This window comes from Nyctereutes procyonoides, unplaced genomic scaffold (genome assembly GCF_905146905.1).
Source record: "Nyctereutes procyonoides isolate TBG_1078 unplaced genomic scaffold, NYPRO_anot_genome, whole genome shotgun sequence".
NCBI classification, from domain to species: Eukaryota; Metazoa; Chordata; class Mammalia; order Carnivora; family Canidae; genus Nyctereutes; species Nyctereutes procyonoides.
Window position 1 is genome coordinate 11,383,518 of NW_026575159.1, and position 14,905 is coordinate 11,398,422.

Genomic DNA, 14,905 nt, shown 5'->3' on the forward strand with positions numbered 1-14,905 from the left:
AAAATGAGATTCTGGCAGAGGTCAAAGGAAATATGGGACAGGTAGTTGCAGTAGCCAGCCTCCAGGATGGTACCCAAAGATTCTTACTTCCTGGTATTCATAAGCTGTGTGTCCTCTCCCAGACTGGATAGAGCTGACCCATGTAACCATAGGATATTACTATTATGGAAGTGATGGTGTGTAACTCAAGTTTGATCATAAAAAAAACATGGGACCTTCTTCCATCTTGCTGCCTCTTGGATCACTTGCTCCTCTAGGGGGAAGCCAGCTCCATGTTGCAAGGCCTACCAAGAATTCCATGTGGAGAGGGAAGGATGCCTCCTGCAAACAGCCAGCATCGCTTTGCTAGCAATGGGAGTGATCCATCTTGGGAGTATTTCCTCTAGGTGTCCTCAAGCCTTCTGATGACTGCAATCCAGCTGACATATTGACTGTGAATTCACGGGAGGCAGAACCACTCTGTTCAGCCACTCTTGAATTCCTGACCCACAGAAACTATGTGAGATAAATGTTTGTGGTTGTTTGTAAGCCACTAAATTTTGAAGTCATTTGTTATGCAGCAAAAGATAACTAATACAACAGCAGAAGAAGGAAGTTTTAAAAAAATATCAACTATGGCCTTGTGACCAGTTACATAAATTATGTCTCTAACCTGTATGAGTATTTTCTTCCTTGCTTGTCATATGTGTATACATCTATGTCTATATGTATGTGTAATATACAGCCATGTATATTGACAATATGTTAATGTAATATAAATATATGTGCATATACATTATTATGCATACACACTATGTATTATATATAATAGAATCATACATTCACACATATATACTATTTACTTCTCTCTCTTCTCTCTCTCTTCCTTTCCCTGGGTATTTAAAGATTTTATTTGTTTATTTAAGAGACAGCAGGTAAGAGAGTGTACACACAGAGGGAACGGGAGGGGGAGAAGCAGACTCTTCTCTGAGCAGGGAGCCCGATGTGGGGCTTGATCTCAGGGTGCTGGGATCATGACCTGAGTGGAAGGCAAATGCTTAACTGACTGAGCCACCCAGGCATCCCTCCCTGATTATTTTATTTTTTTAAAGATTTTATTCATTTATTCACGAGAGACATAGAGAGAGAGAGATGCAGACAGGCAGAGGGAGAAGCAGGCTCCATGTAGAGAGCCTGACGTAGGACTTGATCCTGGGTCTCCAGGATCAGGCCCTGGGCTGAAGGCAGCGCTAAACCTCTGAGCCACCCGGGCTGCCCCTTCCTGATTATTTTATATGAGTGTTTTTGTTTATTTGAGGTTAACTTTCCTATTTAATCTTTAGGTAACAATTTCAGATGGGACTGAGACTGAATTGAGGCATGATTAGTATAGCTCAGAGATAGCTACAATGACCATTAGCACTTTGCATCTTCCCATTTTAGGAAGAGGGTGAAAACATTTTCATTTGTATGAAAGATCATTACATCACATTAGATGACAGGAGGAGTTGTTTAATTGTTACATGAAAGTTAACATTGGTACAGAAAGGTATGATGGATGCTGAATAGCCAAAAGGGTTTTTTGTGCTGGCTCCAAGCCCACCTTCCTATACTCTTCAGGGTAATGATGGAGGCGGAACTCTGCAAACCACAGTTCTCTGGGGGCAGCTGCTTTCTCTTAAATTCTGCCAGTGAGAGGTGCCAGAGGCAGGACCTGGAAGAAAGGTAGGGTGGAAAGAAGGTGCTTCCTCCCGTGAGTTTACCGTAGACTCCTTGAGGTTCTTGCGAGGGTCACCGCTTCACTGTAGGAAGCAACAACCTTTTCTTTCTTACCAATGGTCCCTAAATCTAGTTTGCAACACTTACAGAAATGGCTGCATTGCCTCCATCCCTCTCCCCTAACCAGAGAAGCAGACATCAGCACTCACTGGCTGGAGCCCATTCTTCTGAGTTCTGTCTCAGTAGCAGATCCATGGGGCTCCTCCCATGAACGGAGATGATAGCACCAATGAATTAGAGCCTACCTCCTCACAGGGTTCAGCTCCACAGGCCTCCTTCTAGTTTTTAAGTTTTAATAATGCTAACCTCTTCCTGGGTGCCTGAGTGGCTCCATTGTTAAGCATCTGCCTTTGGCTCAGGTCATCATTTCAGGGTCCTGGGATCCAATCTTGCCCCCTCCATGGGGCTCCCTGCTCAGCAGGGGGTCTGCTTCTCCTTCTTCCTCTGCCCCCCATCCCACCCCGTGCTCTCTGTCATCTGTCAAATGAATAAATAAAATCTTTTTTAAAAATTCTAACCTCTTCCCTTTCTCCCCTTCCCCTAAGGGCAGAGGCTGCTTCCTGTAGTTGCTACCTCTAGAATTCTTAGAGTTCTAAGAAAAAATTCTAAAGTTGATTGTACTGATGGATATACAACAGTGTATGAATATATTAAACCACTGAATTTGTACACTTTAAGTGGGTGAATTGTACTATGTGAATTACATCTCAAAAAGCCATTTTAAAAAGTATATACCATAGGTGTATATTATATACTTACTCATAAATTACCCATGTACCTGAATGAATTGAACAAAATATACTTTTGCACCTTAGATATTTTTAGTGGCAGCTAAAGAAGAAAAGAAATCGTAGGAATGTTTCCACTTTCTTTTAAGGAAAAAAATCATTGGCAAGCTATCTGAGTGCTAATGCTTCATTTCTGCTTCTCCTATGAATTAATCTCAGGTGGATCTCTGCCAACTAGCTAATGCTTATTGTCCACTTCCTGATGTGGTCAGAAAGGTGCCATCTGTTCCCTTCAGCTGCCAAAATTTTACAAATTATCTAAATCTTTCTACAGGCAGCAAATGCTGAAAAGGAAAGTTTTCCAAATGCTCATAACTTTACACAACTATTATACAATGATATTTTGTTCAATTTGATGTGAAAATCATAATCCCTAGGTAATTAAAGATTTTAAGTTCCAAAACTGAATTAGCACCTGTAAATCTTTCACATGGTAGGTAACATGAGCATGATGCTGTTTAGCTATATGATGTAATAACATTCACAGTGACATTTATAGTTTCCACATTCAGAAAGAGCAGAGGCATGAAAAGAAACTGTGAAGTTTAGAAGACCTACGTTTATTGTTAGCATGTAGTGTCCACATGTGTGTCCCCTTAGAATGGCAGCAAGCCCAGAGTATGAGTCAGGTAGGTCCCAACCCTAATCCTGACAGCTTCTGGGTTTTTCTGTCTCATCATCATTTCCCAAAACAATACATTTAGACACTCAGAGCTGTCACTAGGATTTTCTTTGACTAAACTTCAATGCCTTTTTTAACTTCAGTCTTGTTTTTTAGTAGTGTTTGATATCATTTCTGGTACCTAGGTACTTAATAAATGTTGAATGAGTGAGTGAATGAATGAACGAATGAAAAACTGAATTGGATGAAATGAGTTCTTCTATTATATCTGTATCCAGAGTCTCCTGCCTTCCAAACTCATGACTCTGTTTCTGTAATGTATGACAAAATAAGGGCCATCTAATTTAGCTTGCCAATACAGCACATACATTGCTCAAAATTTTATTCCTTGAGCACTTTAGAATTTGGAAATAGCCAGCCATAAGGAAGAAAAAAACTTACATTTTGTTGAAAAGGAAAAAATATTTAGAAATATGTTGGTTGGCAAAATGTGTACCCCAACTAAAATATTAAGTTTATCTGCCTCTAAACGTTATTTAGTACTTTTCTCATCATTGTTTTATGAATTATACTGATTCAGGTAATCTAATGTGTGTGTGTATGGGGGTTCTGAGAGAGACTGTACATGTATGTGCACATGTGTGTACAATCTGTTACACATAAAACACATTACTTTTTAGAACAAGTATGGTTACGGTGCAAGGCTACTGGCTGGGTGCCTCACCAGTTCTAAAGCTCTGTTTTCCAGAGGTCATTGCTGACTCACAGGGGGCAGAGATACACTCTTTCCTTTCTGTCTCTGTCAACCAAAACCAGTTGATTATAAGGGAGCCATCATTGGACCACACTCAAAATTTCTCTGATTCAGTGTCCTTTCAACCATGTCTTTATTCTTTGCACTGATACACATGCTGTTCTGACTTCCTGGGAGGACAGCCTCTACCTCCCCATTACTTCTCACTGCAAAGAGAAAGTACTTTAGCCTCTCTGAATGTAATATGCCACCATCATAAATTTTCTGGCCCTTACCATATTCTGGCTAAATACACTCTAGACCTTCTGAATGTTTTCTTAGTGACTTTGGTGAAATAACAAAAGGAGGAGAAGAAAATGACTCTGCTAAAGCAAAAAAGGAAAAAGGAAGTCAGAAATAGGTAGGGGGGCACCAGGGTGACTCAGTGGTTGAGCGTCTGCCTTTGACTCTGGTCATGATCCCAGGGTCCCGGGATCGAGTTCCACGTTGGGCTTCCTGCAGGGAGCCTGTTTCTCCCTCTGCCTATGTCTCTGCCTCTCTCTCTCTGTCTCTCATGAATAAATAAATAAAATTTAAAAAAAAGAGCGAGAAATAGGTATGTATACTATCAACACCAGAAGCAGAATGCTGTGGGACAGTAGGTCTTAGCCCTTACTTTGAATTAGAGTCATGGGGAATAGTTAAAAAAAAAAAAAAAAAAAAGATGCCCAACTCTCTCACCCCTTCTTAAGAGGTTTAGATTTCTTTAGTCTCGTGTGGAATCCAGGCATTCATTCATTCATCTATACATGCATACATAAATACATAATTGATTACTGATTCATAATAAAAAGATGTCATAAAAAAACAAGAAAAAATAAAATCTTTAAATAATAATAATAATAATAATAATATGTCACCAGGAACAGCCAGATGAAAGAGATGCATAGGGCAAGGGCAGGAGCTTCCACACACTCTCTGAGCATGGTATCTCCCCAAGTCTCCACATGTTTACCACCTGGAAAGCTCACATTTATGTAATTTCAATGTTCCTCAGGTGTTTCTCAGGAGCCACCAGATGGAGAACCTCTGATATAGAGAAGAATTTGGGTCTGGGAGTCAGGCAGTTCCAGGTCCAAACAATTAACAGAGCTTTCTCAGCCTCAGTTTTCTCATGGGTAAAACAGAGTTAATACAAGTTGTAAATAAGATATTGTCTGTCATTTAGTACCTGTTCAATAAAAGTTCATAGGTTATAATAGAATACTATGAAGCCATCAAAACTCATATTAGAAGGCTACTTAATGATCTAAGAAAATAAATGTTCCCTTACTCTGTCCTCCACTCCACCCAACTTCTATAGGCACACACCTGGGCCCTATTTTCCTTTCTAAGGAAAACATTATGATTCAGAGCAGCTTTTCTCATCCCTCAGCTGTAAACTCGTCTCTAATGAGACGTTTCCAAATATCAAATGAGATTCTCTAAAGGAGGTGCCTAAGCTTCTGAATATTTTTAAAGTTTCCCAAATGATTCCAATATGTAGTGAGGGTTCAAGAGCACTAATGGAACAGTGGACCTCAAACCTTGGTGCGCATAAGAATCATTTGGAGATTTTATTAAAACTCAGATTTCTGGGTCTTTCCTCAGAGCATCTGATTCAGAGGGTCTGGGGTAAGACCCAGAATTTGAATTTTTAAAAGCTTTTTATTTAAATTCAATTTAGTTAACATATAGTGTAGTATTGGTTTCAGGAGTAGAATTTAGTGATTCATCACCTACATATCATACATTGTTTTTGAGAACAAAATAAAATACAGGTGGAAGTGTTTTTCAGGGTCTGGTACATAAGTATTTAGTGAATTCTAGGAATTGCTTTGACTAAAACAGCATATTGTGAACACATAGTATAATTAGATTAGGAACTATAACTTTTATATTTCTGATGTTAAAAAATGTTTAAAGAGGGACACCTGGTTGGCTCAGTGGTTAAGCATCTGCCTTTGGCTCAGTGCATGATCCTGGAGTCCCAGGATTGAGTCCCACATCAGGCTCCCTGCATGGAGCCTGCTTCTCCCTCTGCCTATGTCTCTGCCTCTCTCTCTCTCTGTGTCTCTCATGAATAATAAAAATAAATAAATAAAGGCCACACTCTAAAAAAAAAAAAAAGAAAAGAAAAGAAGTGTTTAAAGAAAACTGTGTATGTGACACAAACTTCAACACTTCATGAATGGACTATCTCCTTTGGGAGAACTGCAAAATGGGGCAAAAGGCAGAACACTGGTATAGGATAAAGAGTAAAGTACAAGGAAGAGAAAAATATCTGATTGGCTGGGACTACCAAGTCAACCTTGTTTGGGGTGAGAAGGAACAAGGAAATAAATAAGGAGCCCAGAGTTGGCTTGGTGTCTGGGGATTAGTTGACTGGATACACTACATTTTTGGTTCAGGCAGAGCAGTTACAGAGACATGAGAGTAACCTAAGTCTTAAGTTACTGATATGGCACCCTGGGCAGGAGCAGCTCCATCTAGAAATTAATTAATTAACTGATTAATTATTTTTTAAATTTACTCATTCATGAGGGACACAGAGAGAGAGACAGAGACACAGGCAGAGAGCAGGGAGCGGAGCCTGATGGGGGACTCCATCCCAGGTCTCTAGGATCATGCCCTGGGCTGAAAGTGGCACTAAACCACTGAGCTACCCGGGCTGCCCTAGAAATTTATTTTAACATGGAGTTTTATGTTTAGATCTATACTCCATCTTCAGTTAATTTTTGCATATGGAATGAGGGGTCAAATTTCTTTTTTGAATTAAGAATACGGTATTTCCAGCTACAGCAGCCTTCAAAAGAAAAGGCTTTCCTTTCTTCATTAAATTAACTTCATTCCTATTTTCCCATTTTGATTGCATACTCCTGGAGGGCTTGGACTCTATACTCCTTTGTATCTGAATTAATTTGGATTTGGTTAGTTTCTAAATAACAGGCAAAATGACAGTAGCTTGAACAAGTATGTCAATGAGGTATTCCTAAATACCAAAGCATACCAAACTCATTGGCTTAAATTAATACTCCTTTACAATTGGTGGCTATGGTTTTGCAGACCTAGGCTGAGCTTGACTGGATATTTCTCCAAGTGTGGCAGCTGAGGCAACTCTGCCTCTCACTGCAGGTCTGTGGTTTGCCTGGGGTAGTCTCCTTCCTTCTTGGATTGGAGAATGAGGGGCAGTCTAACCAAGACTATTCTTCTGGTAAAGGAAGGGATGCGAAATGGCAAGTAGAAATGCTGAGCCTCATAAGACTCAGGCTCAGAACCATCACACCATTACTCCTACCCATGAAGCATTCACATTGGCTGAGCCCAAAGTCAGAGGGTACAGAATGCACTTGGCCTGTGATGATGAATATGGATATAGGGAGAAGTGAAGATTTAGGGACACATTTTCAATCTACTACAAGATACAAATTTATCTCCTATAAAAAGCCAGAGGTAGGCAGTCTGGGGCTGCCAAGGTCTGCAAAATTCTCAGGAACTCAGATAGCTTCATATCTTACTGTACCACTGTTGAGGTAGCTTCTTTAGCTCTAACCAGGAGATATGAGGAAAGAACAAAGCAGAAAAAGAACAATGGGCTCATGTTCTCTATTTTTAAGGGATGTTCCTGGAAATTGCCACATGACCTTTCCATTAACAGGTGGCTGCAGCTGGTTGTAAGGGAGACTGAATATATAATCTTTATTCCAGTTAGTCCCATACCCCAATAAGCCAGGAGGTCTGTTACTAAGAAAGCAGAGAAGAATGGATATTGAGGCCAAAAAAAGTAATAATTTATACATATAGCCTTGTATAACCTATGGGCTCAATGAGTTTTTGTTGCTTGATTTATAATTTTTTACATGCTACAAAACAATGATTAGTAATTTTCCTATGGGAGAAGAGAGTAGTCATTCTCAGGAACAAAATAAGAAAAAAAATTTTTTTAATTCAGTAGTTCAAATTGTCTAGCATTTTGAATACTTCCTTCAGGTCCCACAATTACAACTGAGAAATGCATCTTGAGTTCATAGCAGTATTCTCTCTAGATCTCTAGACTTGACTCACTGGCATCAGTTGTACTCCAATCAAGGGATTAAAACTAGTAAAATTCCAAACCACAATGAGGCACCACGCTATACCTATTTATCTATTACTTTAAAGAACCAAACTGGCAAGGATGTAGAGAAGTAGGAAATCTCCTACATTGCTAGTGGGAAAGCAAAATGGCATAGCTACTTGGGAAAATAGTTTGACATTTGCTTGTAAAGTTAAACGTTCACTTACCAGGAGACCCAGTAATCCCACTCTTAAGTATTTACTGAAGATAAATACAGATGTATGTTTATACACAATCTTGTATGCAAATGTTTACAGCAGCTTTCTTCATAGCACTAAAAACTGGAAACAAATTGAAGTGTCTATTTACAGGTGAACGGATGAATACATTCTGTTACATCTATAGGATAGAATACTATCCAGCAACAGAAAGAAATGAATTCCCGATACATGTGGCAACAGAAATAAATCCCAAAATAATTATGCTAGGTGAAAGAAGCTAGAATAAAAAAGCTGTAAACTTTATGATTTCATTTATATGACATTCTGGAAGAAGCAAAACTGACAAACAGATCAGTGGTTAACTGGGTCTGGGAATGAAGGGAGATTAATGACAAAGGGGTATAAGAAACATTTTGGGGTGATGGAAAGATGATTATGTGGTTGTTACAGAATTGTATTCATTGACAACTTTCCTAGCATTTGTACATCTTGGTTTGATAATTTTGTATATAAATTACATCTCAATTTTTTTTAACAAAAAACCACAATTCTGATAAAACTCAGAAGGAAAAAGTGGTTCTGATGTAAATGGGTGTTTGAAACTTTTTTGATTAATGAAATAGTGAAGTTGGTTATTGCTATAATCAAAGATTCATTTATAGCATGGAATTAAATCTAGTTTCAAAGAATTAATTACTTTTACACTTTTATTTTAATCCAGTATTTGTAATGGCCCAACAAGGGACGGACAAATCTATTTGGGAAAATGCCTCTCAGCATTGTTTGATGATAGTTAACTCAGGGTTCTCTTCTGCTGGGTACTGACAGGGCTAAAAGGAATAATATTTGTAATGCAAATGACCTATCCTAGAGCCCTGGAAACAGATGTGGGGAAGTTCTAGAAGAGTAATTGTTCCCTTCTGGTAGAGGAAAAGCTCTACCAGAAGCTGGTAGAGCTTTAATAATAGCTTTAATATTAATTAAATTTAAAATATTAATTAAAGCTTTAATAATAGCTCTCACAGATTCAAGATGCAGTCCTTTGCTTTCATTACCACCTAAGGAGTAAAGAAAGAGAATCCCCTGAATGGGGTTTAGTGGGGTAAAAAAGTGGGCTGACAGGATGGAGAGGGAAAGGGGGATAAGTTAGTCTCAGCAAGGGACTGTTCTACAAAAAGGCTTTGGTCTATGGGGCACCTGAGTGGTTCAGTGGTTGAGCCTTTGACTCAGGCCATGATCCTGAGGTCCTGGGATCAAGTCTTGCATCAGGTTCCCTGCAGGAAGCCTGCTTCTCCCTCTACCTCTGCCTCTCTCTGTGCCTCTTATGAATACATAAATAAAATCTTAAAAAAAAAAAAGATGAGGCAAGAAAAAATAAATTACAAAAAGACATCCATTAAATGTTCTAAATTCCCACAATAGGTGGGGTTTTGGATTAGTACAAAATATAGCACCAAGTTACTGCAAAGTTAAAGAAATGATGGAGCTAGCTGGTGTGGAATCCCAAGGTATCTTTCATTTGGTGCCATCTGATGGCATATATCTGCTCTTGTTATCTCTCAGAACAATGACCTAAACTGGTCTATTTTTGTTTGGGACTAATGTTAAATGTGACCAATACTAGGGTTATGGGTGTAAACTAAGATGGTCCCAACAAACTGAATATATGGTCCCCCTAATTCCGAGTCCTGTGTGTGGCTGGGACTTCTGGGAATCTCTTGGTTAGTTGAGGTTGCTTCCTTTGGTCTGATTCTGAAACATGGAGCCAGGGTCCTGTGGGTGCATCCTCTGCTTTGCCACCTGATATGGGGTGGGTTCCAGTCCCTGGCCTTTACCTACTTTCCCTTCCTTCCCTTCTGTTTTTCCATCACCACTCAGAACATATGAACATTAACCTGATCCATCTTAGGGTGAGCAGAAGGCAGAACCTGATGACTATTTGCATTGTATCCAGATTGTCCTCATCAGGCTTGTGTTTTAGTATATTTGTGTTGGTAACAAAAAAAAAAAAATAGAGGAAAAAAATTAAATGGCGGCAAAAATCATCTTGATTATTTGTATCTTTTGAATTCTCCCGTGTATGTCTCTTAAGTTCCTACCACATAATATTGGTGGGAGAACAGGGCTAGCTGACGACAAAGCATAGCTGGTATCCCACAAACGACACCCACCCAGGGTGAGATATGTGTGACTTTCTTCAGGAAATTACTAATTGTCTTATTTATTTATTTATTTTTATGATAGAGAGAGAGAGAGAAAGAGAGAGAGAGAGAGAGGCAGAGACATAGGCAGAGGGAGAAGCAGGCTCCATGCACCGGGAGCCCGACGTGGGATTCGATCCGGGTCTCCAGGATCCCGCCCTGGGCCAAAGGCAGGCGCTAAACCGCTGCGCCACCCAGGGGGATCCCTGTAATTGTCTTAATGTTAATGCCTTGCTAGAGGAAAAAACCATCTTTAACTTGACAATGTCAAGACCTTTTGTATCTTGAAGGTCCTCCTTAGCATACGGAAATCCTTTTGAAATCTCCCTTTCCTTACCTCCCCCAACTCCCAGGTATATAGTCAGCCTCCCCTCACAGGCCCCAGACAGCAGCTCTTCCTGCCCACAGGTCCTGTCCCTGTGCTTTAATAAAACCACCATTTTGCACCAAAGATGTCTCAAGAATTCTTTCTTGGTCATGGCTCTGGACCTCACCTATATTCCAAAACTTCATCAATATCAATGCCATTTTTTCCCCCTCTAGACTTTGGACACCTTGAACAAAGGCTACGTCTTATTTACCTTCATGTCATCATTTCTTATCACAATGCCTGGGCCTTTTCAAGCATTTCTTCAATTAAACTAAAGTTTAACATTAGGTTAATAATTGTGCTATTAAATTCAGCAACAGAGTTAAACTGAGAAATTACTTCAATGGACAATCTATCCACATTAATTTGTGTCCTCAGTATAGCTTCAGTAGTAGTAAGCCATGATACATTGTTTGATTATGGCAATATTTAATCCACTGCTCTTGCTGGTAGTGATCACAGTAGATGAACACTATCATGTCAGGCCTAATAAGGGCATGGAATTTAATTTTCAATAGTATTTAGCTTCTAATGAGCAAAGCAACCCAAATGAGCTAAATTCTGATTTATCAGTCTCACAGCTAAAATTCTGTTATGCTTGTAACATTTTTCAGTGTTAGGCAGTGGTGATGTGCTGGTAAATGTTTATCATTTCTCCTGAAGGAAAAAGAAAAAAAAAGGCCTGATTTGCAGGGTTTGTCATTTTTTGTGTTATAAATATTTCTACCATGGCTGATTCCAAGCTACCAATGTGATGTTTCCAAACATCTCTCAAGAGGCACAAGCTGGAGAGGGGAATCTCTGGCACAGCACTGGCACAGCTCAGGGCTGAGCTGATATAGCTGATGTCTCCTTCTGGTAGTCATGCATTCAGCAGGTATTTATTAAGCACTTACTATATTGGTGCTTGGGGTTCACTAGGGAATAAAAAGATAAATATTTGGACCATTGCAGGCCTTAAATTCTTTCGAAGAGGTACAGACAAAATAAACAATAAACCTATTTAACAAGTTCTATAATTTACTAAAAGTTAAGTTCTATAAAAAAGGATAAATGGACAAAGGTGATTGAGAATGCAAAACACGTAATTTAATTTTAAATGGACTAGTCAAAGTGGGTCACTCTAGAAGATGACATTTGAGCAGAGATTTGAAGTACCTCTAGGCAGAGGGAGAAAAGACAGCTGGTACAAAGACTCTGAGGTAGGAGGCTGCATGGCTTATTCAAGGAGCTACAGGGAGTTCAGTGTGACTCAGTGAAGGAGTGAGAGAGGATGAGCAGGGAGTGGAGACTAACTCTAGGTAGAGGAAGAGGTCACAGGAGAGGATGCTGGTATAAGAAGACCTAGAGTATTGTGAGGACTCTGGATCTTACTTGTAGGAAATAGGCATCGGAGGCAGAGCAGAGAGTAACATCCTTTGATTTAGGTGTTATGGGCTGTATGCTAGCTTTTATGTTGAGAATAGACCAGTTTGGATGTGGTGAGAAGTAGCCTTGTCCTGGATGTATGCTGATGGTAGGGCCAAGAAGGTTTTCATGCCAACTGGATGGAGGTTAACATTAGTTAGAGTTGCCATAAAGAATAAGGACTACTGGGTGGTTTAAAACAACAAAAATTTGTCTCACAGTTCTTGAGGTTAGAAGTTTGAAATCAAAGTGTTGGCAAGGCAGTGCTCCCCCTTGCCTCTTCCTAGCTTCTACTGCCTTGACAGCCAGCCTGGCTTGTTGCTGTGGCCCTCCATCGATACGCGGTATTGTCTCATGTGTGTCTTTTCCTCCTATAAGGACACAAGTCTTCTTGGATTAAGGACCTACCCTCTTCTAGTATGACTTCGGTTTAACTAACCACACCTGCAACAACCTTATTACCAAATGAAGTCACATTCTGAGGCATTGGGGGTAGGTGTCAACAAATCCTTTTAGGAGACCTAATTTAGCTCATAACAGAGTCCAAGGAAAAGAATGGAGTTAAAGATGACTAAGCTTTTTTGGCCAGAGCAATTGGAAGACTGTAGTTCCCTCAAGGCAAAATAGAGAGGGCTGCAGATGGAGCATGTTTTGGGGAGAAGATCAGAATTTCCAACGTATTCCAGTCCTATCCACATAGTCAATCAGCTTATTGTCCTACAACTGAAAAGGAGAGCTAAATTCTTTCAAAATTATACAGATCATGGCAAAAGAACCCTGAGAATAACTGCTCTCATAGGAAAATCAAACCATATATCCTGAAAACAGTTATTTAGCTTCCTGAATAAAAACTCTTAAATTATTTAAATTAATAGGAAGTTCTGAATATTGCATTTCACTTTTGTCAGAAACATTTTTTGGTAAATTCCCTTTTAGTACAACAGATAGATGAGGCGCTAGGGAGGAAAAACTCTTTGAAAATCTATAACAGCCTTTTCCATTCTTTAGAAAGGCAGAGATGACTCTTAGGGGATGAGTCTAAGTAAACATTTACCTCATTATGTAAATTAGCTGTGGGCTCTCAAGCCATTATAATATTTCAGTTGAAAGTCACTAAATGTTCCGAGCTTTGAATCAGATTCAAACATTTTAATCTTTCTTTGCACACCTTGGCAAATTCCTAATGTTTTAGGGGTTATCTGATTGTAAAAACTGAAACCAGTTCACACGGATGTAGACTAGACAAAGGGGAATTCAAAGGAAGGACACAGGAATATGTCCTAAAGTTCTAGGAAGGGAAACAAAGCTGAGCTTCATGAAGACCAGGAATCAGGAATTGCAAATAGAGATCTAAGGTGGCTACTCTTTCCAGCTCTGTGTCTTTCTAGGGTTGCAAGGTCTTTTGTCTCTGCATTTTTTATGCGTATTTGCTTCAATTTTTTCCCCTTCTCAGTTGGCCAATTGCCTCTGCCTTGTTTGCCCATGCTGCCTCCCTCATTGTTCAATGGTGCCCTTAGCCTCAGAGTTTATATACTATTCCAAAGCCAGGGCTGACTGCTCATGAGTCCATACTCCAAAATCTGAATGCAAAGTTTTGCAAGAGGTAATCTGATTGGTCCATAGTCTGAAATCCCCCCCCCAGCCCCCCCAGTCTAATCAGTTGTGTAAGAGGGAAATGATCATATTCACTCACTAAATGTTTGTTGAGAGCCTACCATGTGCCAATTGCTCTTATAGGTTATAGATACGTCAGGGAGCAAAGTCCCTACTCCATGGAGCTTAAAATCCACTGATGTGGAAAAGTACCTATGTTTTACACTGTATAAATATGTATGGAATGAGTGGGTGTTAAAGAAAGGTAGTTAGACATCCTAAAAGGAATCTGCCAAAATACCAGATGTCCCATCTCTCTGGACTAGGTCATCCTCGATTCTCTTGCTTGCAATCATAGTAAAGGGATTCACTTTACCTTTATTCCCTATCAAAAGCCAAGCAACACACTGCTTTTATCCCTTTGCCAGTAGGTGACACTTTAATCATTAACCCAGTCCTGCCCTAGGATGATATAGTGTTATTTGTGTTGGGGCAGGGGATAGTGTGGGGAGAGTGGACAATGTTCCAGTCTGCAATCAGCCAACCAGGTGATCCATCAAACAATTATAACCATAATGGTTAGCCTTTTTTTTTTTTTTGAGGGTTTACAATGTTACTTTGCAGTGGTCTAAACCCTTCACATCTGTTATCTTATTTGTTATACCTCTAAGAAAAAGGTCCTTATTTTACAGATGAGGAAACTTAGTTAAGTGAGTTGTTCAAGGTCTCTGCTGGCAAATGATGAGTCAGGATTTGAACCCAGAGCCTACTGAACAATCACTAAATTACATGGTCTTCAAGGCATTCCTAGTGATGATAATTTTTTTGGTTTTTGAAATACTTTTTTTTAAAAGATTTTATTTATTTATTCATGAGAGACATATAGAGAGAGGCAGAGATACAGGCAGAGGGAGAAGCAGGGTCCCTGTGGGGAGCCCAATATGGGACTCGATCCCAGCACCCCAGGATCATGCCTTGGCCAAAGGCAGATGCTCAACCGCTGAGCCACCCAGGTGTCCCTTTGAACTACTTTTAATGCCTTTCCTTTTCATCTTATTTGAATGCGAGATGGCATGCACTCTGATTTATAGAAATATTACTTCAGGTGAATAAGCA